The 23,634-nt window shown below is 46.7% G+C and overlaps 1 long non-coding RNA gene across 3 annotated transcripts; it reads right to left on the bottom strand.

The window, feature by feature from the left end:
* Positions 1 to 6,124: 6,124 nt before the first annotated feature.
* On the bottom strand, positions 6,125 to 16,272 carry LOC106027345 (uncharacterized). 3 transcript variants are annotated; one of them, XR_001200938.2, is made up of 3 exons: positions 15,983 to 16,272; positions 7,223 to 7,325; positions 6,125 to 6,549 (listed from the first exon to the last, which is right to left on the bottom strand). It is a non-coding gene; the product is annotated as an uncharacterized LOC106027345 (long non-coding RNA). The 3 variants fall into 3 exon arrangements; XR_001200940.2 differs by lacking the exon at positions 15,983 to 16,272 and adding an exon at positions 14,784 to 14,935; XR_001200939.2 differs by lacking the exon at positions 15,983 to 16,272 and adding an exon at positions 7,405 to 8,979.
* Between the last annotated feature and the right edge of the window lie 7,362 nt (positions 16,273 to 23,634).

A 23,634-nucleotide genomic window follows, 5' to 3' on the forward strand; every position in this document is an offset into this window, starting at 1 on the left:
AAATCAAACAACCCAGGATAAAACCATTCCAACTAATGAATAGAAACATTATAAGGCTTCAAAGCAATGTAATGGGGAATCATGATTACCATAGACCTTTATGTACTCTTACCATTTCTTACGCTAGGGAGACTATACAGTATTTATACATGTGAGTTTGATTTATCTCGCTTATGAGTATAGTCTCAAGTTGCATCCATTTATTTATAAATATCTCAATGTGATCATTCTTTATAGCTGAGTAGTACTCCGTTGTATAAAAATACCACAACTTTTTATCCATTCCTCAGTTGATGGACACTTAAGTTGTTTCCAAGAGCCGGCTATTACAAGTTGTGCTGCTATAAACATGGGTGCACATATATCACTGTGGTATGATGTTTTCAGTTCTTCTGGGAATATGCCTAGAAGTGGAATAGTTGGATCAAATGGGACTTCCAATCCCAGCTTTTTGAGAAATCTCCAGACTGACCTCCACAATGGTTGTACCAGTCTACACTCCTACCAACAGTGCAGGAGAGTTCCTTTAGGGAGCTGGATTTTCATTCTGACTCTATCCCTGCAGTAAGCAGCCCTTTTCATACCTCCCTCCTCTGACCTTCTTCTCAGGCATAAAACACACAGGATCTCTGTGTCTCTCTGTCTCTTCTCTCTCTCTCTCTCTCTCTCTCTCTCTCTCTCTCTCTCTCTCTCTCTCTCTCTGTGTGTGTGTGTGTGTCTCTCTCTCTCATTTTTCAGCTGGTTCCAGAGCCATACGCATCCCCGCTGTTTTAAGACCCTTGCAGCAGCCGGAGGTTCAGCCTTGCCAGTGTGGGCTTTCGTTCACTCTCGGTGTGGCCGAACATCTGACAGCCATTCGGCGGGATTAAGACAAAAAAACCACCTTTTGTTGGCTTTTCTGCTGACCCATTGGAAACTCAGTCAGACCCACCAACGCGCACCAGCCCTTACTTGAATATTAAAACACCAGTTCTGGCAGAAGTCCGTTCTCATCCAAGAGGTCATAGGTGGCTGGCACCACAGCCCTCTCTCGGTCTGGTCACCACCCTTCGGATCTATCCCAGCATTCTGGAGAAGACCTGGCCTCAGCGAATGATAGTACTTGTCCATCGGGCAGTTGCTTCTCCAGGCCACCGGGTCACAGCCTGAAAAGCCGCCTTGCCTGAGGAAGCAGCTGCCGAGAACGGGAAAGTCACTGTTTGTGGCTGCATCGCGGACACTCCACAGTTAGTTTCTTCCACGTTGCCTCCTGGCCTTATCTTGTTTGGTGAAGTCTGCAGTACTTCTGCAATCTAAACTGTCAGATTCCTGAGCATGTCCCATCTACACCTCCTCATACAATCTCTCGCCCTTTCCTTAACTCTGAAAGATCCACGCCCAGCTGGTATAAGCCCCTGGACAGTTTTCCAGCCTAACCAGCATGTCCCACAAGGAAACAGAGGCAGGGAAGGATGTGGGTTTGCAGTCAGGCAGTCTTGAGTTCAAGTCTTGGTCATTTCTAGCTGTGTGTCCTTGAATAGATTTCTCCACGCTTTCAGCCTCTGTGTGGTCAAAGGACAAAATTACCACACTGTAAAGATCTTAATTGGCTTAATTTGGAATTCTAGAATCAGGCAACCTTTCATCTCATAAAATAAAATAGGTGAAGGGGGCTGAAGAAAACAGAAACAAAGAATGAAGAACAGATTGGCCATTTCAAAGTTATTTTCTTTGTAAGACGGGGACGGGTATCAGAACAATAGAAATTGACTACTGTCAGATCAGTTCGGGTTCTCTCCTTTATATGCTAAGGCAGAGAGAACGTCACTATCATGCCAAGTGACAGAAGGCAATTTGGCTATTTCTAATGCTGAGGGTCCATTAAACAGTTTAGTGTCAGCTTGATGGAGTAGAATTCTAACATGAGTGACTCCATTTTAATTTTTAGTTTGGTCTGTTTGTACCCAGTGCCAGAACCTGGACCAAAACATGGACTTCGTGTAATTTTTAGCTAACAGCATCTACAGCTGTGAGAAGCAGGCAGTAGCTGTACATGATGGTGCATACCTGTAACTCCAGCACTTTGGGAAGCTGAGGCAGGAGGATTACAATTCAAGCCCAGCCTCAGTAATTTAGCAAGACCCTGTCTCAAAATTTTAAAGAAAGGTTGGGGATATAGTTCAGTTTGGAGGCCCTGGGTTCAATCCCCAGTACCAAGAAAGAAAAAAAAGCAGTGTAGTAAAACTTGTTACTTGGGTTGTTAGGATAACAGCAACATAGAGGGAAATTAATATCTTTTCATGGTATGATGGTTAATCTTGGTTATCAATTTGATTGGCTTAAGAAACACCTAAGAGACTAGTAAAGCACACTTCTGGGTGTGCCTGTGGCTCACGCAGGTGACCTTGCCCTCCCTGGCCTCTGCTGCGCTGGTTTCTTCCCTGCTCTCTGCTTCCTGACTGCCATGAGGTGAACAACTTTCCTCCACCGTAGCCTTCTGCCATGGCATTTTCCCCATGGACCCAGCCTGCCGTGCACTGAAACCTCTGAAACTGAGTCAGAACAAACCCTTCTTTTTTAAACTGCCTATGACAGGAGGCAGTTTTGCCTCAGCAATGGAAAGCTGACCCATGCATATACTGTTGTTATTTGCTTCTCTCTTTCTGAATTCTGGGCTCATATACATTCATCAGGAAATTTTCCAGAAGGAAAGCCCTGTATCATTTCCTTGTCCTTCCTTTCTAGACATAAATAAAGTGGCTCCTGTGGTGGCCAAGAAGACATGTTTGCAGGAAACCAGAATATGGAGCCTCGTCCACTGGAGTCTGCAGAGCTGGTGTGCTTAGGTCCTGAGGCCACTGCAAAATGGTGCCTGAACTGTTCACTGACAGACCCTGGGGTGGGATGGGTGGTTCCTGTGTCCTACCCTGGCCTGTCATGCAGCCTCTGGGGAAACCTCCAGCAGAGCGCACTGTGGACTCTGCTGTAGGGTTTTCACATAGGTTTCGTGTTTAGCAACCTGGGAGGGAGCAGAATTGGCGACCTCCAAGCAACAAGGAAAGGCTTGGTGGTGTTGCAGCCGCCTTCCACAACCTTCCAGCCCTGCTCCTCCAGTATCTCCAACAGGGGTGGTTCCACCAGCCATTTCCCTCCACGAAAAGCAGCTATGGTTCCCCCTAACTGTATGCTCCAACTTCCACACCCTTCACTGGAGCAGAACAGGTAAGGCAGGGGAGAACAAGGGAAAAGCAAATGAGAGGTCTGATCAAAGAGCACAGAAGCTGTTCTAAGTAAAAGAAACACTGCCATTAATCTCCCTCAGACGGTCATGTTTGCTAAGTGTACAGGGCTTGCAGGGAGGGGCGGGGGAAGTTGTTATCTCCTCGTCTTCCAGATGTTAACACTAAGCACAGTTGCTGAGCTAGCAAGGGTGTTAGTGAGCTTCAACTCACTGTAACAAATAACTGACAAGCAAGAAGTTTTATTTTGGCTCATAGTGTTTGGGGTTCGGTCCACTGCCAAATGATCCTGTAGCCACAAGATGCATCATGGTAGGAGTGGACAGTGGAGCAAAGATAGTTCATGGCTGGGAAGTGAAGAAGAGAATGAGAAAGAGTAGGCTCCGTAGTCTTTTCTAAGGATGGGCGGCCAATGACCCAAAGACCCATCACTAGGCCCTGCTTCTCCAGGATTCCAATGGGGCCATGATGAAGCTCAAGCGCTAACATAGGAACCTCTGGGAGAAGATCTGAGATCAAACTATAGCAGCAAGGGATGGGCCTGGGACCCAGACATCTTGCTTTCTCATGCCTATTCCCTTTGCTTCAGCATCTTTCAAAGCGGGTTTTGTAGACTGCATACTTTCAGGGAGGGATTGCAGTGGGAGGTCTGGAGAAATGGACTCTGTGGCCCAAGAGCTCAAACTAGGAAGCAAAGCCCCTTAGCCTGTATTATGTCCCAAATATCGGGACTAGTTTTAGCAATATCTGCTGACATTAGCAAAAACTTAAGAGGTGAACAAATGAGCAGCGCCAGGGCCCTAGGTAGGCATCTGCTAACAACCCTCCAGTCCACTGCCCAGCCCTCAGGGTTACAGGACAGCAGCCACTCTCCAGGCTCCACAGGTCCCTTACATTACCTGTCTCAAAGGAGGAAAACAGAGAGAGATCAGAAGGGAAGCACATTTTCTGCCCCCACCGTTCCTCTCTCCACCACTTTAAGTCTCCCGGAGCAGAGGCAGTGAGACACATACTCATCTAGATGCCTCCTAGAAGAGTGAGGACCCATTCCCTGCAGTTGGGCCCATTCTCTGCTGAGCACAGCTGTGTTCTGATGACAGGATGGGAAAATAAGTACTAACGGTCTCCAGGACTGCTGGGTAATGATAACTTACAACAACTTATTATGCATTTTATACAGAACTAAAAGAGAGGAGTTCAAACGGTCCCAAAGAAATGCTCAAAGTTAATGCAATGAAAATGCCAATTAATTTGACCATTGTATATTGCCGGACTGTCCATATTTCATAAACATCTCTAATATGTTTTTTAAAAATGTAAAAAATTAAGGAGAAATAATTAGTCGGAAGCTACTGATCAGATCTGTCATTGATGATTTCTTCACTTCTGGAAACTCTGAGACCCTAGGTGGCTGCACGTTTATCTCAAAAGGTACTGTTAGGGCAGTTTCTCAAACTTGTCTGACCTTGGAACCCCTCCGGCACTAAACGTCTCATAAGACTTGGATTCCACGGGACACACATTGAGAAACTCTGCCTCCTCTGGTCTCTCAGTCTTTGCCTCCCTGTTTTGTGTGACATCAGTTTTAGACGAGACAGAAACCTTCCCTTCGGCCTTGAGTAAATACAGTTTTTCATAAGTTTCTGTCTTCTTGATGTTTTTCTAAGTCATTCCCTATCCAAGTCAAACCTGGATCCAGAATGACAATTTTTCTGTTTCTGCCAAAAGCCTCACATTTAAATGTTTATCCTGAAATATTTTCAGTCTCCTCAAAATTCTTCAAAGTTTAGGAAAAAGGACAAGATGAAGCCTTCACACTTAAATTCCATCAGCTGTTCTAAAACGTTTTAACAATTCCACCCACCCTCAGACACCAGGCTCAGCCTTAGAATATGTTCCATGTGTTTTTGTGTTTTCCCCCTCGCTAATTAGATGTTCGAAGTTCCATTCCTCCAGGAGCCTGAAGGCGGTGTATGCTCAGAAACAGTTTTCATAAGTTTTGTAGCTCAGGCTCAGAGGGGAACTTTGACTTGTACAGGTGCTCATCCTCTGCAAGACAATTTAGGATCGATTGTGGCTGCATCTTCCTCTGCTTGCCCAGGGAATATAGTGGGCCTGCTTTATTTCCATTCTTATACCATCCCGGGAGAGGGGCATTCCTCCTGTGGATCACTCTGATTTCACAGGTGAGAATGCTGAGCTCGGGAAGGCTACCCCCAGCCTGTCTGACCCAGGCCTTCAGCCCTGATACTCACTGGTTGGAAAGAGGGGAGTCACTGGGGGTAGATGGGAATGAAACCTTTCTCTTCAGGAAGTAAATTTGGGCCCACCAGTCCTCTTCAGGAAGCTGTGACTGCTAAAGGCTTCTCACTGTGTTAGAGAACTTCTTTTTATAGATATGAGTTGACACAAATTGAAAAAGTATAATCCAGCTCTAACCGGGAGACTTGGGGTGCACGTGTGTGTTGGCACAGGGGGAAATCGCGGGTTTCCCCTATTAGTTAAAGTCAGTTTAAAATTCAGTCCGGCGTGATGGCACATGCCTGGGGATCTTAGCACTGGGAGGCTAAGGCTGGAGGCTCAGGCCTTTGAGGCCAGCCTGGGGTTTATAACAAGTGCAAAGCCAGCCTGGCCTCAGTGAGAGGCTGTCAAAATAAAACAAAGATAAGCTTAAAATTTACATTAAGGGTGGTCTTCAAAGAATAAAGCTTTTCTCAAGAGGTAAATGCCTGGTGTTTACAAAGCAGGGCAACACCTCCTCTACTGATTAACCACTACAAAAAAATACGTAAATCCAACATATTTGAACATCGACACAGGAGACACACTGCTATAAACTTCACATATTTTTTGCAACCAGCTCGAAAAATGTTGGTGACCGCTTCAGTTTAATAAAGCAAGGAACCCACATTCCAAGAGATTTATTAGCAAGATCATGTCCCAAAGCTAGATGTGAGGGCAAATGGTGAGTGGGAAGCACAGGATAATGTTCCAGCCAAGAAGCCTTGGCCCTCAGTTCACCTTGGCTACGCTGGTTCCAGCCGTCACCTTTTCCTGCAGGGCAGGTGGCCTCACTGAGGACACAGGGTGTGAACAGCCTGGCTCTCCCATTTCCGTAACCAGGCTGGGAGACAGAAGCTTCGAGGGCGTCCCCCTGAGAACACGGTGCCCATCTGTGCAGAAATAGAGCCATGGCTACTGCTCACACAGGGATCAGGAGCTTGCCTGGGAGATCGCAAGGCTTTTAAGTCACAGAGAGCTTCTGGAAAAGAGGTGCCGTTCCACCAAAAGCACCACTGCACGATCCCTCTGCTTGCTTGTCCCGTTCAGCCTGCATAGCGAAAATAGAGTCTGAAATGTCAGTTTAACTTGGAAGATCCCTTTCAATGCACCCATAAGACACCCATTGTCTTGCTTTCTACGGGAACCTCAGTCTGTGCCACAAAATCTCTTTTGCAGAAACAAAACACAAAAGAACACAAATGCAGCTTGTGGTGGTGAAATAAAAGACACCGTCTCTCTCATATGACCATACTTAGGCTCTGCTGCTTTTAAGACTTTTCAAGAGATTTTCTTTCTTTCTTTTCCCTCCCTGTCTCCCAAATGACCTTCTTTGTTTGGGATCCCGGTTTGCCCTCCTGCCTTTTCTACAGTGTCATTTACTGCTCTGCCAGAAATAACTGAACTCGAGGACACGAAAGGACAATGAGGCTCGTTACCCGAGGCAAGAAGCCACCTGCATGCATTTACAGAGGCCCCTTCTCATGTGTCCTGCCAGTTGGTACCAGAGGCATTAAGCGGGGGCCACCCAGGCTCTCTGATGATGAGCAAGGGAGGGGTGAGCACGCAGCACCCCACACTGATGAGCTCTGAGGAAGCCAGGGAAAGGCACCCGAATTATCACTGTTATTACTGTTGTTATCACTATTCACTGAATTCATTCTACTACAAAGAAATAGCAGGACCACGAACCTGTCCTGATGCATGGTAAATGCAGTACTTACATAGTATTTCCAAGTCTCTAAAGAGACTGCTAGTGTCACTTAGGCCAGAGCGACAGGGTAGAGCTGTTAGTCAGTCTTCCAAGTTATTATTCAGCTCTTTAATCTGTAGAAAGTCAAAGCAATGTGAATAATTCAAAATGCTTTTTTCCCAACACGGAATCCTAGCTAAGAAGTTTGCTGACCTTTCTGGCTTTTTCCACCAAGTAGTTGGCTTGGTTTCGTTCTTTTCCCTCCTTATTTCATTAAGTGTTGGCTCAGTTCTACAGAAATGAAAGTTGGGGAAAATGAGGCAGAAAATACCGCACAAAGGCCACCCACTATGTACACTCATAACTGATGTTTTCAAAGGTAAGAAGAAAGGAAAAGGTAGCACAGAATCTCAGCATACTTAAAGGCAGCACAGCTAAGAGTATGCAGCCAGCAAGCCACGACTTTTCACATGGATAAGTGAATGAATTGTTTATGCAAGAAGCAGGTAGCACAGACACAAGGAGACAGAGGCTGCGCGGTTTGCTCACTTCAGATTTTACCAAGCGTGAAACACACCTGCAAAGTCCGATCGGGAGGCACCGGTGCCCTGAGTAGGAACAGGTGGTCCTCACAGGCCCTCGACAGCAAAAATTGCCCCAGATAAGGATGCGTTCTTGCCTGAGCTGCCTGGCACCTGGCCAAAGTTCTCAGTTACTGAATTACCAAAAGGATTCCTAGTACATGGGGTTTGCCATAGTAGGAGCCCAAAGATGATGGATCAAAGAGGCCTGTCACAGCTCTCATTTGGACACTAAATGGATTCTCAAAGGACTGGCATCTAAGATGAGCAATCTAGTACCACCATGGTGTCTGATTCATAGAAGACATTGACTATCTACTGAATGAGAGGATAAATAGGTGACCACAACTTCATGAAGGCATCACTTGGGCTGATTGTTCCAGAAACTAGATGTGTCTTAGAAATTGCATTGCTGGAGCTGGGGATTTAGCTCAGTGGCATAAGTGCCTGCCTTGTAAATGTGTGGTTGTGAGTTTGATCCCTGGTACTGGTAAAAAAAAATTGCATTGTCTTCCTTTATCATTTTATAAGCTGTCACATAGTTGCTATTTTTTTCCTTGGTGGTGCTAGGGATTGAACCTTGCATACGCTAGACAAATGCTTTCCCAGTGAGCTACATTTTCCAGGCCAGATGCTATTTTCTAAGTGGAAGGAAGGAAAGAAAAGGTATCGAACAAAATAGTACTCAATTCCTCAGACGAGGGGAGGGAGAGGAGAACCTTCCCAGACAGTCAGCCCATCAGGCTGTGAGGACCAGGACTGTTACTCACAATCAAATATCTGTGTGGGGAGCTCCAAGTCCAGGGTACCCGAAGCTATGCATCAACGTCCAGGTTTAGACCCAAATGAAAGTCAAAAATTATTGAGGCAGAAATATGGAGCTGGTGTGGGTGTTAAGAGTAAGGAGAAGAAAAGGAAGTGATTCCTGCCTGGAAACCAGTGTCATGCACAGGCTGAAGTGGAGACAGCCAGACCCAAGCCTCTTCCTGTGAGTCGGCGCCATTGGTGGACTGCAGGGGAAGAGAACCAGGCCTCACCAGGAAGTGATCCGTATCAATTTCATTGTTTTGTTGGGTTGGGTTTTATTCTCTTTTGCTTTGTTTGATTATGTTAAATCTGATGGCAAGAGCAGCTATTTAAAAGATAGCAAGACATATCAGGGTAGCCATTTTGGATTTACTATTAGCTTATTTTGAAGTCTTTTATTGCATTCATTAGCTTATTTTGAAGTCTTGTATCACCTTCATTGTTTTGTTTTTATTGTTTCTACACTATTCTGTCCTGTTTGATTTTTACTGTGTCTGAAGGTATCTGCAGCTATTTTGAAGACAATAAAAGGCATGATGTTAACTATCGCTAATTTCCTAAAGTTTTGAAGTCCTGTATCACTTATACTAATTTGATTGGTTTTATTCTATTTTATTTTCCTTGGTTTTATCCTCTTTAAAATAAAAAAAAAAGAGTAAGGAGAAATTTTCAAGTTGTGAAGAATTGAAGCATTTTGGGTAAAATTTGAAAACTTGAGTATAGATATGAGCAAAGCAAAGTTCTTAGGACAGACAGGCTACAAATTTTAAAAACACTTTTTAAAAACTGTTTTTTTTCTAATCCTATTTCATTTCAACATTTTGTTATGAAAGTTTTCATATAGAAAGAGGAAGTCGAAAATGATATATGAACTATCATCTAGATTTTTACAATGATCATTTTGCTACATATGCTTTACCATGTATTTGTCTATCCTTTTTCCTTTCATCAATCTATTCTATTTCTAATATTTTCTTATAAAAATATATCCCTCTTGATATTGCATTTTGTGGTTATTTATATCAAGGTGAAGATGGCTAATTACCTTTCATTATTTATTCTTTGTTTTGTCCATAGTGATACAATTTTTAAATTTGTGGATAGAAATTTTTGTATAAGCCTACAGGCAGGCAAGGCGGCCATCCCTATAATCCCAGCACATTGGGAGGCTCAGACAAGAGGATCACAAATTTGAGCCCAGATGGGTACTAGTGACTTCAGGAGACCCCATCTCAAAATAAAAAATAAAAAAGGGCTAGGGATGTGGTTCAGTGCAACGCAGTCCTTAGTATAACAAAACAAACAAACACATTTCCCAGGTACTTTTGCAGGAGGATGGAGCCCTGTGGCTATGTTCTGGCCAATAAAATGTAAAAGGAAGCATCATATGACAATTTCCAGGACACTTTTTCTAAAACGTGGCATGCAGGAAGCTATGCCCACTTTACCTACTCTAGCATCTCTATTCTGCTGCCTTGAACCTGCTGCAGCACCAGCCTGGATCAAGAAGAGGGGGGCCCCCAGCCTAGGGGTGGCATCGTGGTTCTATGAGCTGGAGGAAGCCCAGATAGCAAGAAGTCTATAAAACAAGACCTTCATACACACACACACACACACACACACACACACACGCAGTCCTGGACTGCTCACTCCCTGCACTAAATTTACAAGAGTAAAATAAACATCTTCCCTGTTTAAGCTGTTATAGTGGGCACTCTGTCATTTGCAACTATACCTAATTCTAACTAAAGTGAGAGACTTAAAAATTAAACAGTACCTCCAGGGCCGGGAGGCAGCCCAGCATTAAAGAACTTGCCTGGCATGCGTGAGGCCTTGGGTTCCAGCACAGATGGCGTTGGGGAAGGAGATGGGATGACAGGGGATGACAGAGGGCATCTAAGGAAAAGCAATAAATCCACATGCAGTGATGGCGAACCTTTTATATCATTCAGTGACACAAACAGCCTGCTACGGCACGCCATGTGCCAGAGGTTCGCCACCACTGCCCTAATGCCTCCCCAGTCCCAGTGAGCTCCCCAGAGGCAAGCTTTTCCAAGCTTTCACCAGGTTACTTCCACATCTCTTAAACAATGCGCTTCCATGATTACTTCTTCATTTATGCTTTGTTGTTCACTTCTAACTTCTTAATTCTTTCTGTCAATAAAAATGTTTCCTGGGCTGGAATGTAGCTCAGTGGTAGAGCATATGGGATGTCTTGGATTCAAATCCTAGCTGTATGATAAGGACAGGATTGATCCAGTCAATAAGGTGCATCACTACGGGCTGGGGTGCAGCTCCAGAGGAGGAGGCGTGCCTGCAGCATGCTCGAGTCCCTGTAGCACAGCTACAGCTTGGGTGTGATGCCTAGCACGGCAGAAAAACAAAGTACATCACTAAGTTGGTTTCTCTGCTACTTCCGTTTGCAAGTATAGTATTATTCTCACGGTCATTTCTCCTTCCCTTGCTCTTTCCTCCTTCCTGCTGGCTGGAACCCTAGGCCATCATTCCCATCAGGAAGCCACACCTGGAAAGGTAGAATGACAAGATGAAGGGGCCACCCAGCTGCCACTGCATGGAAGCACACAAGTGTCCTTGAGTAAGAGGACAGGGTCCTTTCACTTCAGATAGGGTTTGTCTTGGTTCGGCCACCACTGTTGAGCCTCCTTGTTATTGCCGTCTGCCCTGTATCTGAAAGCCACTCCGCTGTGATCACCAGAAATCACCTCCAGCTCCATCTGCGGCCACCTCCTTAGCACCTGGCTGCCCCACCCCCTGGGTTCCCCTTAACCATGTCCTGATTTGCCCTCTGCTCGTTTTCCTTACTGCCCTGAAATTAGATTCTCTGTGCTAGGATCGTGGGTGGTAGTGTCTGGTCAGGCTGGCAGCTCTTCACTAAAGAGAACCGAAAGGAGTTTGTGGATTTGTAAAGGAAAAAAGAACTCCTACTAGGTTCTTAGTTAGAAGGGGACCTGTATTTTTTAACAGGCAGATTAACAGAGGGAAAAGAAAGAATTTATTAACGTGTATTTCATATACACAGTTGAGACACCAGGAAAGGAACAGATCTCAAAAAGGAGGCTTTGAATGCCCGCTTCTTTATCTAGATCTTCCCAAAAGAGCAGTCAGGCTGGAGGGGAAGCTCGGTGGTGAGTGCTGGTCTAACGTTTCTGGGGCCCTGGGTTCCATTCCCAGCACTGGGGAAACAAAAGAGCGGTTAATTTTGAGAGAAGTGGCAAGACAAAGGAAAGGGACTTGGAGACTCTTGGGTGGCAATTTGAGGAAAGGCAAAGGAAGAGGAGCAGCAGAGCCATTGATGTAGGTTCTCTTCCAACCTCCAGGCTAGACGAGCCCACAGCTGTACCCGGGCTGCCCTTTGTTCTCCTGGGGAGCAGTGGTAGAGGATACCTTTTGTCTTTGTAAACCTCACTGTTGCTTTCAGACAAACAGAGGGAAGGCGGAGAGGAGAGCTGGCTGACATCTGCTTCCTCTTAATTGCCTTTGGCTCCGTAATCCTTCATCTTTTTGGGGTGGAATAGCCTGGTCTCCCACAGACTTATGGGATCCAGTAAATGGTTGCCAACTGACTGCCCAACCAACAGAAAACCCCACCACGAAACACAAATGGACTAATGGGAATTTTTTCCCTCAAATTCTTGGAAATAGTTGTCATCATCGTCATTCAATCACTGAGCCCATGTGCAAGATACCTCATAGTAAGCACTTTGTCAGGGTTGTCTTTTAACCCCACCATTCTAGGAACTGTATCTCATACCTATTTTACAGATGGGGAAACTGAGTTTGGAAAAACGAAGCAACTTGCCTATTGCAGGGCCAGGGTAGCTAGGATGCCACCTACATCCATAATCCTGGAGACACCAGGTGGCTTAAGACAAAACACAGGGAAGTGAAGAACACTTCCCTGCAGCTTCTGGTGTTTCTATTTGCTACACTGCCACGACCCCCAAAACCTGAGCCCCACAGGAAACAAGCAGGGATCCCAAGGCTGATCACACTGGGACCACTGCTGGCCATCTGAGAGCAAATGGTCCGAACATTCAGGTTTCTGCACAGCTGGACATCCCACAGCACTTGGTCCTCCTGGAAAATCATTTCAAAAAGCCCAATGATTCACATGTATGTAGTCCTTCATGGCGATTACCTATTTTTATAAACATTAGTGCACTTGATTCTCAAAGCCATCTGTGACATAGGCGGGTGTGTACTATGACCCTTCCTGTTCTTCGGAGGAAGAATCCCAAGCTCAGAAGCACTGTGCCCCACCCCACCCCCGGAAGTCGTCAAGCAGGGACCTGAACACAGGATTTTTATTTTCTTGTTGCCCTGTGCTCTTCATGGTTAGCAAGTTACCTTTCATACCTTTCCCATTCTGTTACCCAAAGCAAGCTATGGACAAGTTATGTTAGGTTAGGGAAACACAAATAATGCTGGATTTATAAAGAGTAAGAGGTGGGGGTGCCGGGGGCTTGAACGCAGGGTCTCTGGCAGGCTAGGTAAGGGAACCAGTGTAAGTTATGTTCCTGGCACTTAAAACTCAAAAGGTTTTTAAAAGGCATTGAGTCCTGTTAGCTCCGAGACTGGAAAACAAAACAAAAAAAAACCACACACACACACAAACACAGAGTTTCATGGTTTGAATTCAGCTGAGGCCAGGAAAAATGCCACAGTGGCTTTTACCTAGGTGGCCAAAGCTGCCTATATTTTTCTAGCAACGTCAGGAGCTAGCCAACATCCACACCTGAAAAACTGCCGTGGGCCTGAGAACTTGGGGTACCCAACTCAGCAAAGAGGCCTGTGACTGTGCCAGGCCTGTAACAGGATGGGCTGAGATAAAGATCCTGGAAACCGGCACCCACGGGATGTCCAAAACACATAACCACCCTGTCCCTTGAACCCTGTCCTTTGTACTCAAACAAGTTGTCCCAGAGACCACTCTGCTGGGCTCTGCGCTTTTTGGTTGAAAGTGTACCATATGCAGACAGGGAGTTTTTGTTCTGGGTCTTTCTTTTTTTCCTGGTCCAGAGGATCCAGGGGTTTGGAGGTGGGAGAAGGAGGACAAGGGAACAGCTGTCCACCTGTTAGAGTTGTCTAGCCAAGGCCATTAGAGAGGATCACCCAGGTGCTTGGGGCTATCCTGAAATCCCAGGGGAAGTGCACAACCACAGCGAATCCACTGAGAAAAGAAATCGGTGCCCAGTTCAGAGAGGACACAGTGGCGGTCAGACATGTCCGGGGTTGTCTCTGTGAGCAGTCACTTGGCATAGGCTGACTGGGTCCGAGGGCTGACTGGGCCGTAAGCATAGAAATCAAGGCCTGGTGCAAACTTGGTTGGCCAAACTACCCTCATAAAATCATAGACTCCTCTTAAAAAGTAATAGAAGAAGCTGGGCTGAGGCACCAGGCCAGGGCAGGTCATGGGCAAAAATATAAGTCAGAGGGTGGGGGGAAAACAGCTTCTGGAGAATCTCTCTCTCTCTCTCTCTCTCTCTCTCTCTCTCTGTCTGTCTGTCTGTCTCTCTCTGCCTCTCTGTCTCTCTGTCTCTCTCTGTCTCTGTCTCTCTGTCTCTCTCTGTCTGTCTCTCTGTGTCTCTCTCTCTCTCTGTCTCTGTCTCTCTCTCTCTCTCTGTCTCTGTCTGTCTGTCTGTCTGTCTGTCTCTCTCTCTCTCTCTTCCTCTCGGTGATGCTGAGAATTAAACCCAAGGCTTTTACACTGAGTTACATCCCCAGTCCTTCTTCTTTTATTTTTCATTTTAACACAGGAACTCCAACTGGCAATCCTCCTGCCTCAGCCTCCCCAAGTTCTGGGACCATAGCTCTGTGGGCCCACATTTGACTGGGAATTACTCTTGTAGAGGAAAAGCTAGGTGAGGTGACAGACCCCAGCGGAAGCTAACATTAATGCCACTCTCAGGGGACCCCAGTTGTGGCCCAGTGCCCAGCCCAGGCCTTCAGCCTGCAGCCCAGTGTCTCCTCCACCCTGCTGCTCCCCACCTGCACTCCCCGCCCCAGCACTCCAGGGACCCTGAGCCCGGCTCCTCCCACCAGCTGCAGCAGCCACCTCCTGGTTCCCAGCACTGTTGGAGAAGCCCAGGACCCTCCAGACAGCTTTTTGGGCACCTTCCCAAGCCAGCGTGTAGAAAGCAAGAGGGGCTGCAAAGGAGACCTTTCACAGCAGAGCTCCCTCACCTTCCTGAATAGGAGCCGCCCAGAAACCTCCTCTGCGGCCTCCTCCTCCTCCTGCTCCCCTTTGGAGAGATGTTTTCCCCAGCTGTCTGTCGGCAGTGGCGGGAGGGAGGCTTGGAAAGCCTTCAGGATAAGCAGCAGTGGGAACATTGTACATTCACCCGGAGGAGGCCACACACGGAGACGGCGGGAACACACACACACACACACACACACACACACACACACACACACGTGCGCACAACAAATACATGCAAACAAAAAGAAATTGCCATTCAGTGCATCTTTCAACATGAAGCAAACTCACGGCAATCACTGCAAAAATCTCAGCTTTGCCAGCAGTAGCCGCGGTGTCGCTAGCCCGGGTCTTCAGAGCCCTGGTAAACGGTAACCCTTCCTGGGCTGCCCGTCGTCCACCCACCGTCCCCAGAGAGAAGGAACAAACCTGGCCTCAAGCATTTAGAGCACAGGGACCAAACTGAAACCTAAAATAATGCTGAAGCCATTTTAAATGTTGGCGATCGTGGTGCTGATCGCTGGACTGGAACCCCAAATTTAACAGGAGTACAAAGCTAGTGCCAGGAAGTCCACCGAGTGTGAGGGCGGCTGTGGGGTTGCTTAGCAAGGGGTCTGGTAGCAATGCAGATTCTGAGCCCCGGGCCTGGAGGGGCGGCCAGGTGACCAGTATGGGGCGATGCAAATGAGGCTGTTTCCTCTTTATGCCCTCAGTATTTTATAATTTTTTGGAATGTGCATATTACTCCTTCGCCTCACTGGGAAGCTGTCCCTTCCCACTAGGTAAAAAGTATTCATGGATGAAACCCAGGAGCCTCCTCTGACGGGGCCTCAGGATGGGACTGAGCACCAGGAGAGGCGGCTCTCCTCTGATTCTCAGCCTGGGGTGGGGGTGGGGTCGCTGGGGAATTCCCGGGGAGCTTGACAAAGGGGGTTTGCCCCCTGGGGACATGTCAGAATGTGGGGGAGGGGGCTGTGTAACTGGAGCCTCCCCGGACCACACACAACGCTGGCTGTCAGAGGAGCTCAGAGCTCTTCTGCGTGGTCTTTCCACAGCGCTGTCCTGTGTCACATCCCGTCACCCAGTCAAAGCCAGGCCTACTCAGCGGCCGTCGCAGGGGCAGTGTAAGAAACATGCTGTGCCTTAGGCTCTCAACTAGGAAAACCAAAGTTTCTCGCATACCTACCTGGTAGAAAAGAGGTTGTGTTTGTGCTACAGAAATCAGCCCCAAACTCGCATGGAATCAGTGACAGAGAAGGACAGGGTGGTGCCCTGCTGTCCTGTCCTTAAAACAGCATCCAGGTGGAGACACTAAGAGAAGCAAGCCGTCAGCCAAGGGTCCTGAGGCCAAGGGTCCTGAGGCGTGCACAGAGGGTCAGTGGCACTAGAGTTTGACAGCTGAAAATCAGACACCAGGCAGGCAGGTGGCTGGTCATGACCAGGTCAGTGGGCTACGATCAGGAGTGTCCCTGACCAGGTCATGTGTCACTCAGGAAGCGGTGGAAGATTCAATATTAACTGAATCATCAGGAATACGGGCGGTGACATCTGCATTGAGGACCTGAAACATGAGACAGCCTGGTTTGCAAGCTGTTCTCTCTGTATGTTATTGGATTAGGAGTCTTTCAAATCCAATTGGCCTAATAAGAAAATGTAACACAGGGGCGTGGTGTTGCCTAGTAAGTATGGGGCCATAAATTCAATTGCTGTTTTCAAGAAAGAAAAAAGGAGGAGGAAGAGGAGAAAAACAAGATGGTGGGAGAGAGTATTTGTTATCTAGGTAGCTGAAAAATCTTACTTTCAGGTACAGCTGGACGCACGTACCCAAATGGTGTTGTCAGAACTTGGTCTCACATCTTTGAGTTTAGCTTTTCTTTATGTTGATCCCTTTATCAGGCAGGCTCATGGTTGAAAGACATACCAGGAGTTTGGGGCTGATTCTGCATTCTCCCAGAAAACCCAGAGACAGGAAATAGTCTCTTTGGTAACAATTCACACAGGCATCCCTGAATTAAGTCCTATTGGTTAGCCTTGGGTCACATGGGAAGCTGGACCAATCACTGTAACATAGAGGATCTGTCCCACACTGACACAGAGCCCACTCCCTAGTCAACTCAGAAGGCCAGGAAGAGTCCACACTCTGATTGGTCAGATCGGGTCAGGTGTTCAACATGAACCAATCACTGAGGCCATGAGAAGCCCCTGCTCTGATTGGCCAGCTTGAGTATGGTTCCCATCCCAGACACAGAAATGTAGGTTTAAGAGCAGGGAAGGAAGAAGTCGTCTAAAAACCCGGGAATTCTGTGACTAGAAGAAAGGCCAAAAAAAAAAAAAAGTGGGGGGGGGGAATTTAGAACATAATTATCTCAGACTAATATTCACAGATAGTCACTGTGATCTTCACAACCAAAGTTAATTAGCTGAGCTAATGCTTCTCAACCTTTTCTGTGTCTTCATTACCACAGAAAATTATAACATGTGTAGGTACCCAGGGATAAGTAGGAGGAGATTTGGGGTACCAACAGGGGCTTAGTCTGTTGATACCCATGCATTCACAGAACTCTAGACCTAGAATGGGCCTTTGAGGTTGGCATCCACCCCCTTGGGCTGCTGATGAGGGCAAACCCCAAGATCCCTGGATTTCATGGTCAGATTTTTCTGCCCAGGGACTCCTTGGTTCCCTCCACTCCATTTTCTACTAGGTACCTCACGGCCTGTCCCCAGCACCTTACTCCATACTGTCTTTTGTTCTGAATAGTTAAGGACACTTTTCTTTTCTCTCCTTCCCTCTGCTCCCCGGGCTTTTCCCATCTTAGTGACTTTCCCTGAGGAAGCCTCCTTCTTTATCCTCTCATAGAAGGTGCCTGCATGCCAGCTAACCCACATGTCATACAACTGTCCTCACTTGGCTGGTTTTAACTGCATTTCAAGCCTTCAAGCCCCTGCCAGACTCAACACTCACCAAACCCCTGAGACTTGGAAAGGGGAGTTTTCACCACAAGGAATTTGGAACAAGAATTATTTACCAAACCAAGGAGAGGTTCCAACAGGGAGCCTCGACAGAGACAGTGTTCACTGTCACTGAGGCATTTCTGAGAGAGGATGATGGTTTCTCAGGGATGACCCCACAGTAAAGAAAATTCTAGCAGCAGTGCTCCTGCCTCACCGACACAGGATTGCTGCAGTGCAAAATGGAAGGGAGGACTGGCCTTTCCTTCTGAGACTCAACTCTACGGTGAGCAAGACCCAGAGCTAGGGTGGCTTCTGTCTGTGTCACACGGTGAGACACTGCACTGTTATGTCTACACCGCTCTGAAAACACACAACAGAAACCTTGAATGTGCTAACACGGACCTCTTCTGCCCCTCTTCCTGTGTCTGTTTTTATGTTTTGTTACATAATTTTGGCATCTACCTTTAGTGGCCATTTTGAAACTGCTAAATATTTGAATCATATATGTTTTGTCCTTCCTCCCTCCTCCCTTTTTTTCCTTCCTTTTTCTTTTCTTTCCTCCTCTCCCTCCTTTTCTCCCTCCCTCTTTCTTTTTCATCCTTCCTTTCTTTCTTTCTCTTCCTTCCTTTTCTTTTCCCATGATGCCATTCCTCTGCTAACTTTGAACACACATTGTAAACACAGCCGGATTTTGCAAAGCAGCTGCAAACTCTCACAGGAAGGAGGTGGGCAGTGGCCCATCACACTCCACGCCTTCTCAGCGTCCCCTGGGCCTGGGGGCCCGAGTGGTGGGCAGCCTTCACCACAGGTAGGATGCATGGAGATGCCCCTCCCAGGCATCCTTGTTTCTTGAAAATGATTTCTCCTCTTATCTTTACAACTACTTTTCACAGAAAGCTTCTGACTCTACTTGGCATCTCCAAGATGTTGACAATTTTTCCTCGGGTATTCCTTTGGAAGAAATTCCACTGTTTTTGCCCTTGGCCCTTGGGGTTCTGTCCTCTGAGAACGGTCATCACACGAGGTTGCTAAAACAGGTGCCATGGACTAAATGGTTCAAGCAACATAAATTTATCCACGATTTCAAAGGCCAGAAGTCTCAGAGCAAGGCTTTGGCAGGGCCGGCTTCTTCCCTCTGTTTCCTCCTCGGCTCTCCTCCCCCTGGGGACACTATTCTTAGTAGATTATGGTTCCCACTAATGACCTCATTTTCATTCAGTCACCTCTTAAAGATCCTACCCCAGCTAGCCCTTTCTGGTGATGCTGGGTGGTCAGGACTTTGGTGATTTGGGGTGTACAATTCAGCCTGCAGTCACCATGTGTTTTGAATTCATTCTAGATCCCTGGCTTCTCCCAGTGTACCTGCCCTTCCCTCGCTTACTCACCCCCTCCCAGTGGACCTCTGGCCACTCAGGCTTCTCAAGGTTTGTGCTGCTGCTGTCTTGTCTGTCCCTGTCCCTGCTCCTGTTCTGAGGCCTTCTGGTCCAGGTAATGAATAGCACTGAGACCTTGCACAAGCCCTGCCCAATGCTGCTCTGTCTCCAGCTAGTCTGCACAAGGCTGGGTGATGCTATGTATCACAGTAGGTTTAGCATCATCCTTGACTTCTGCCAACCAGATGCCAGCAGCGCTCATCCAGATGTGACCACCGCAAGCTTCAAACATAGCCAAGCCACTCTGGGGATGCTGGCTTGCTGCTGTTGGAAAAGCATTGTTTTAGGGTAGACCAAGGTGGTGAATTTGGGGTCTCGCTCTCCTCATTGATTTGGGGCATGTCAGTGAATTCCATCAGCTAACATGAGCTCCTTAGTTCACTGAGAGGAATCAATGAGACAGTAAATGTCAAGCACTTGGAGGAGGCCCGTCCAGAGCAGCGTCTCTCTCACATCACTGAAGCGTCAGCCTGCATTGTGCGGCTGTATTTGCCTGTGTCTGCTTCTTCCTGCATCTCTGAGCACCACAAACAGGAAGACCATACAGTGTGCAGCAGACACTTGATCAGTGTGAGGAGGGAAGGGGGTGCCTGTTCCAAGTCTGCAGTGCTCGGAGGCACATCCCCAGTGCAGGCGACATCAGGCAGGCACACAGCAAGAGTTCATCAATAAGTACGTTTGTCATCGAATGCAGAGGAAGAGAAGGCTGACTGCACGCTCTGGGTCCTACAGGTACCTAGTCCCTCGGTTTGCCCTCCATCATCCTTTCCTTCTTTCCTGCGAACTTTCGAGGAAATCAGAAAACAGATTTGGCTATGTTCCCTCTTCTGATGGGATTCAGTGTCCAGGTGGCCACCTAGGTGAGCCTTGTCTGGCCTCCCCTTGCCCCACAGCCTGTGCTCCTCCCCTGCCCAGAGGCTCCATGGCTTCATCACCTGATCCATCATGATGAGCTCTGGCCTTTTAATTCTGTGGCTCACAGAGCATCTGGGGTCACATGCCATCAAGAGGTACTCACCATGATTCTTGCCCATGGGAGACACACCAAGCATCTTGCCCATCAGCCATGCAAGAAAGAAGGTTCCAGTGGACCCTGAAAAGCATCCCAAAGTGATATCTGCCTCTGGGCCCCTGTCCCATCCCATCACTGTGCTGCAGTGACTCTGACTCATCTGTAAGGTGACAGGTGGACCTTATGCTCACAGTGACAGAAAACAAGCGAGGCTGGACAGCAAAACTGTAGGGATCAAACAGGGAACAAAGCTGAGTGTTCCTCAGTACCTAAAGTTACCGTTTGCTGCCTCAGTTTCCCCCCTTGTTATCTGCCATAAAGACCAGCTACTTGTCACCTTGATCTTAAAGATGTCTCTGTTTCTAGAACAATGGGTCAACAACCATCAGGTGTCAATATTAGGTGAGCATAAAACGCGCCTGGCATTTTGTGTCCCCTGCATCCCATGCCCGACAAAGTCACATCCCTTTAGTATTTCCTTCTGCAAACAGGATTGTTTCTGTACCCTACAGTGCTGGCGTGGGAGAGCAATGCAGGACTCAGAGGTCAACTTTCAGACTGAATTTAGATCTTTTTTTAGGAGGGATGAAAAAGAACTCCAGCTAAGGTTAACTGCTGTTACTTGTTTTTGTTTGTTTGGTACCAGGGATTGAACCCCGGTACACTGAGCTATACTCCTGCTGTTTATATAGACAGTGTCTCATTAAATGACTATGTTAGCCAAGATGGGTTTAAACCTGCCGTCCTCCTGCCTCAGCCTTCAGGGAGCTGAGATGATGCCACCATGCCTGGCTAACAAGCCCTGAAAATTTCTGTGGGAAATATGTTTTCAAGATTTTTTATTTTATTTTATTTTGTGTGTGTCTTTTTCCTTTTCATCGGTACCGGGCATCAAACTCATGACTGCCTGCTTTCAAGGCAGGCGCTTATGCCGCTGAGCTAAATCCCCAGCCCCTATGTTTTCAATCCTCTTTCCCACTATCCAGCTCAATCATACTGAAAAGATCTGTGTATGCTTTTTACACTCCAGTATTTACCTTATTCTTAAATTGTGTATTTTTGCTCACAAGAGTAGGTGAGATGAATAAAATAATTCAATTTAAATCCCAGATTAGTGGTATCTCAGTCCACAAGTTTAATTCTTTCCAAGATTCAAGTTGCAGAATTCTTTCCACCGAAGGTACCATTGCAGTCAGAAAAATCTCCATATCACTATACTTTTCACTAGAAAAAGTTACTAAGTATCTGTCAGCATTTAATCAAAGAGCAAATTATATTCCATAACACAGTTAAAGAATGGAGACAATATTTGGAATCAATTATAAATGCGATCTACTGGATTTTTTTTTAAAAGCACATGTAGCAAATCATCCAGCTTTAGGCTTCATAGCTTAATCTGCACAAGAATCATGTGAAAATCTTGCCAATATGCTAACTGTGGGCCTGAGTTCAGTTGGGGGTCCTGTATTTCTTACAAGTGCTACCAATGCTCCTAGGATAGGAAAAACACTCCAAGAAGGTGAACTATTGGCACAGAGTCAATGAGCAGGTCTCTAGGTTACTAATAATCGTTCACATATTAACATTTTTTTAAAAACCAGGGTGATGATACGCACCTATAATCCCAGCATGCTGGGAAGCTGAGGCAGGAAAATCCAAGTTTGAGGTCAGCCTGGGCAATTTGTCAATTTAGCAAGACTGTCTCAAAAATTGGAAGGAAGGAAGAAAAGAAAGGACGGATGGAGAAAGGAAGGAAGGAAGAAAGGAAGGAAGGAAGGAAGGAAGGAAGGAAGGAAGGGAGGAAAAAAAAAGAAAAAGGGAAGAAAAGAAAAGAAAAAGATTGTCTGGGGATGTGGTCAGTGAGTTCTGGGTTTAAAGCTGATAGTTCCCCCATTATCTAAAGTTACCGTTCACTGCCTCAGTTTCCCCCCATTGTCACCAACCCTAAAGACCAGCTACTCCACTGGTCATTTTGATCTAAAGATGTCTCTTCCTATAACAATGCATTGTGATCTCAGGTATCAATATTAGCTGAGCATAAAACACGCCTGGCGTTTTGTGTCCCCTGGTCCCAGGCCTGGGTTCAATCCTCAGTACCTCTCCTAGCCAAAATTTACATTTTTGAATGGGAGGAACTGTATTTTTAATTTTCTTCATGATTTCAAGCCAAAGGATGATGCTCTGAATGACACCCTCTTTGCTATTATTCCTAAGCAAGGAGTTCATTGCACTTTGATGCTTCCTGAACTTGGTCCCCTTTTTCCCATTCTGAGTAGAGATTGTAAGGTTCGCAGCTCAGTCTTGGACTCTGCGTGTTCACACTGTCATCCGCCGTCTCTGTAGGGCTAGGGCTAGGGCTAGACTTAGCCTTCGGTAGTGAAGGGTGATCCCTCCCCGGATGATTAGTCTCCTTATGAAGAGGACGTTATCCGCCTGCTTTCCAGTATGAAGGTCCCCAAGCCCCAGCCAGCTCCACGAGCATGTGGTGTACACACACCGACAAACACGCAGTCCCTGCACTTTAGAGGAGGCAGAAATACTCCCTAGACTCTACACACATTGACTTGCATTTAATGCCCACCAAGCACCCAAAGATAAGATGATTCTGCCCCTGGCCCCAAACTTTGCAGTCCTAGAGGAGAGGTGGGCAGGAAGAATAGTAAACTAGGTTGTGGGGTAAAGGTGGAGTAGAATAACATAAGAAGCCCAGTGCAAAACTGCAACCCCAAATTGCTGGGTCCTAGAAGGTTTCTCAAGGCTACTTTTGAAAACAATTTTTACTATAGCTCTTCTCTGTGTTCCTGACTCAGTTTCTCCTCAGTCTTATCTAGCAGTGACTCGGGGCCTCAGCTCACCTCTATGTGCTGCCCAGGGGGCAGCTCCTCGCTGAGACCTCCTTCACTGGTCCTCAGACTGCTGAGGACCTACCCGAGGACCAGCCACCAACCGCACCCCTTAGAATCAACGTCAGACGCCGACTTGCAGACCACCACCAGGGGGCAGTGTGGCGATGTTGGCCTTCGCGGGCTCAGTCTTGGTTGGCCATCAACCTGGGACTGAGAATTGCAGAATTGGCCACAAAATCAATTCTTATTTTTAATTTGTACAAAAAAATACATATTACTTCTGCCACAGGCTACCTCATCTTCATAGATAGGCTTAAAATAAACCCTTTCTTACTGGGTGCAAAATTTGTTACATTATCCAAACCACCAATCTAACCTTGCTTATGGGTTTACTTCCCGCCTTTAGAGGCGTAAAGTCCTATTTGTGATATTCATGTAAAAAGTTTTATCACTCTGATTCTAAGATAAAATAAAACAAGAAATTCTCTTTATAGTTTAACTTAATTCTAGCCTTCTGTGGACGTGTTGGTTTTTGTGGCCAGGCCCATGCAACGAAACAATGACCAGGCCTTCGACAGTGGCTTCAAAGAGCCAC

This window comes from Cavia porcellus, unplaced genomic scaffold (assembly GCF_034190915.1).
Source record: "Cavia porcellus strain 051 isolate PalLab524CR breed Dunkin Hartley unplaced genomic scaffold, mCavPor4.1 scaffold_17, whole genome shotgun sequence".
NCBI lineage: Eukaryota > Metazoa > Chordata > Mammalia > Rodentia > Caviidae > Cavia > Cavia porcellus.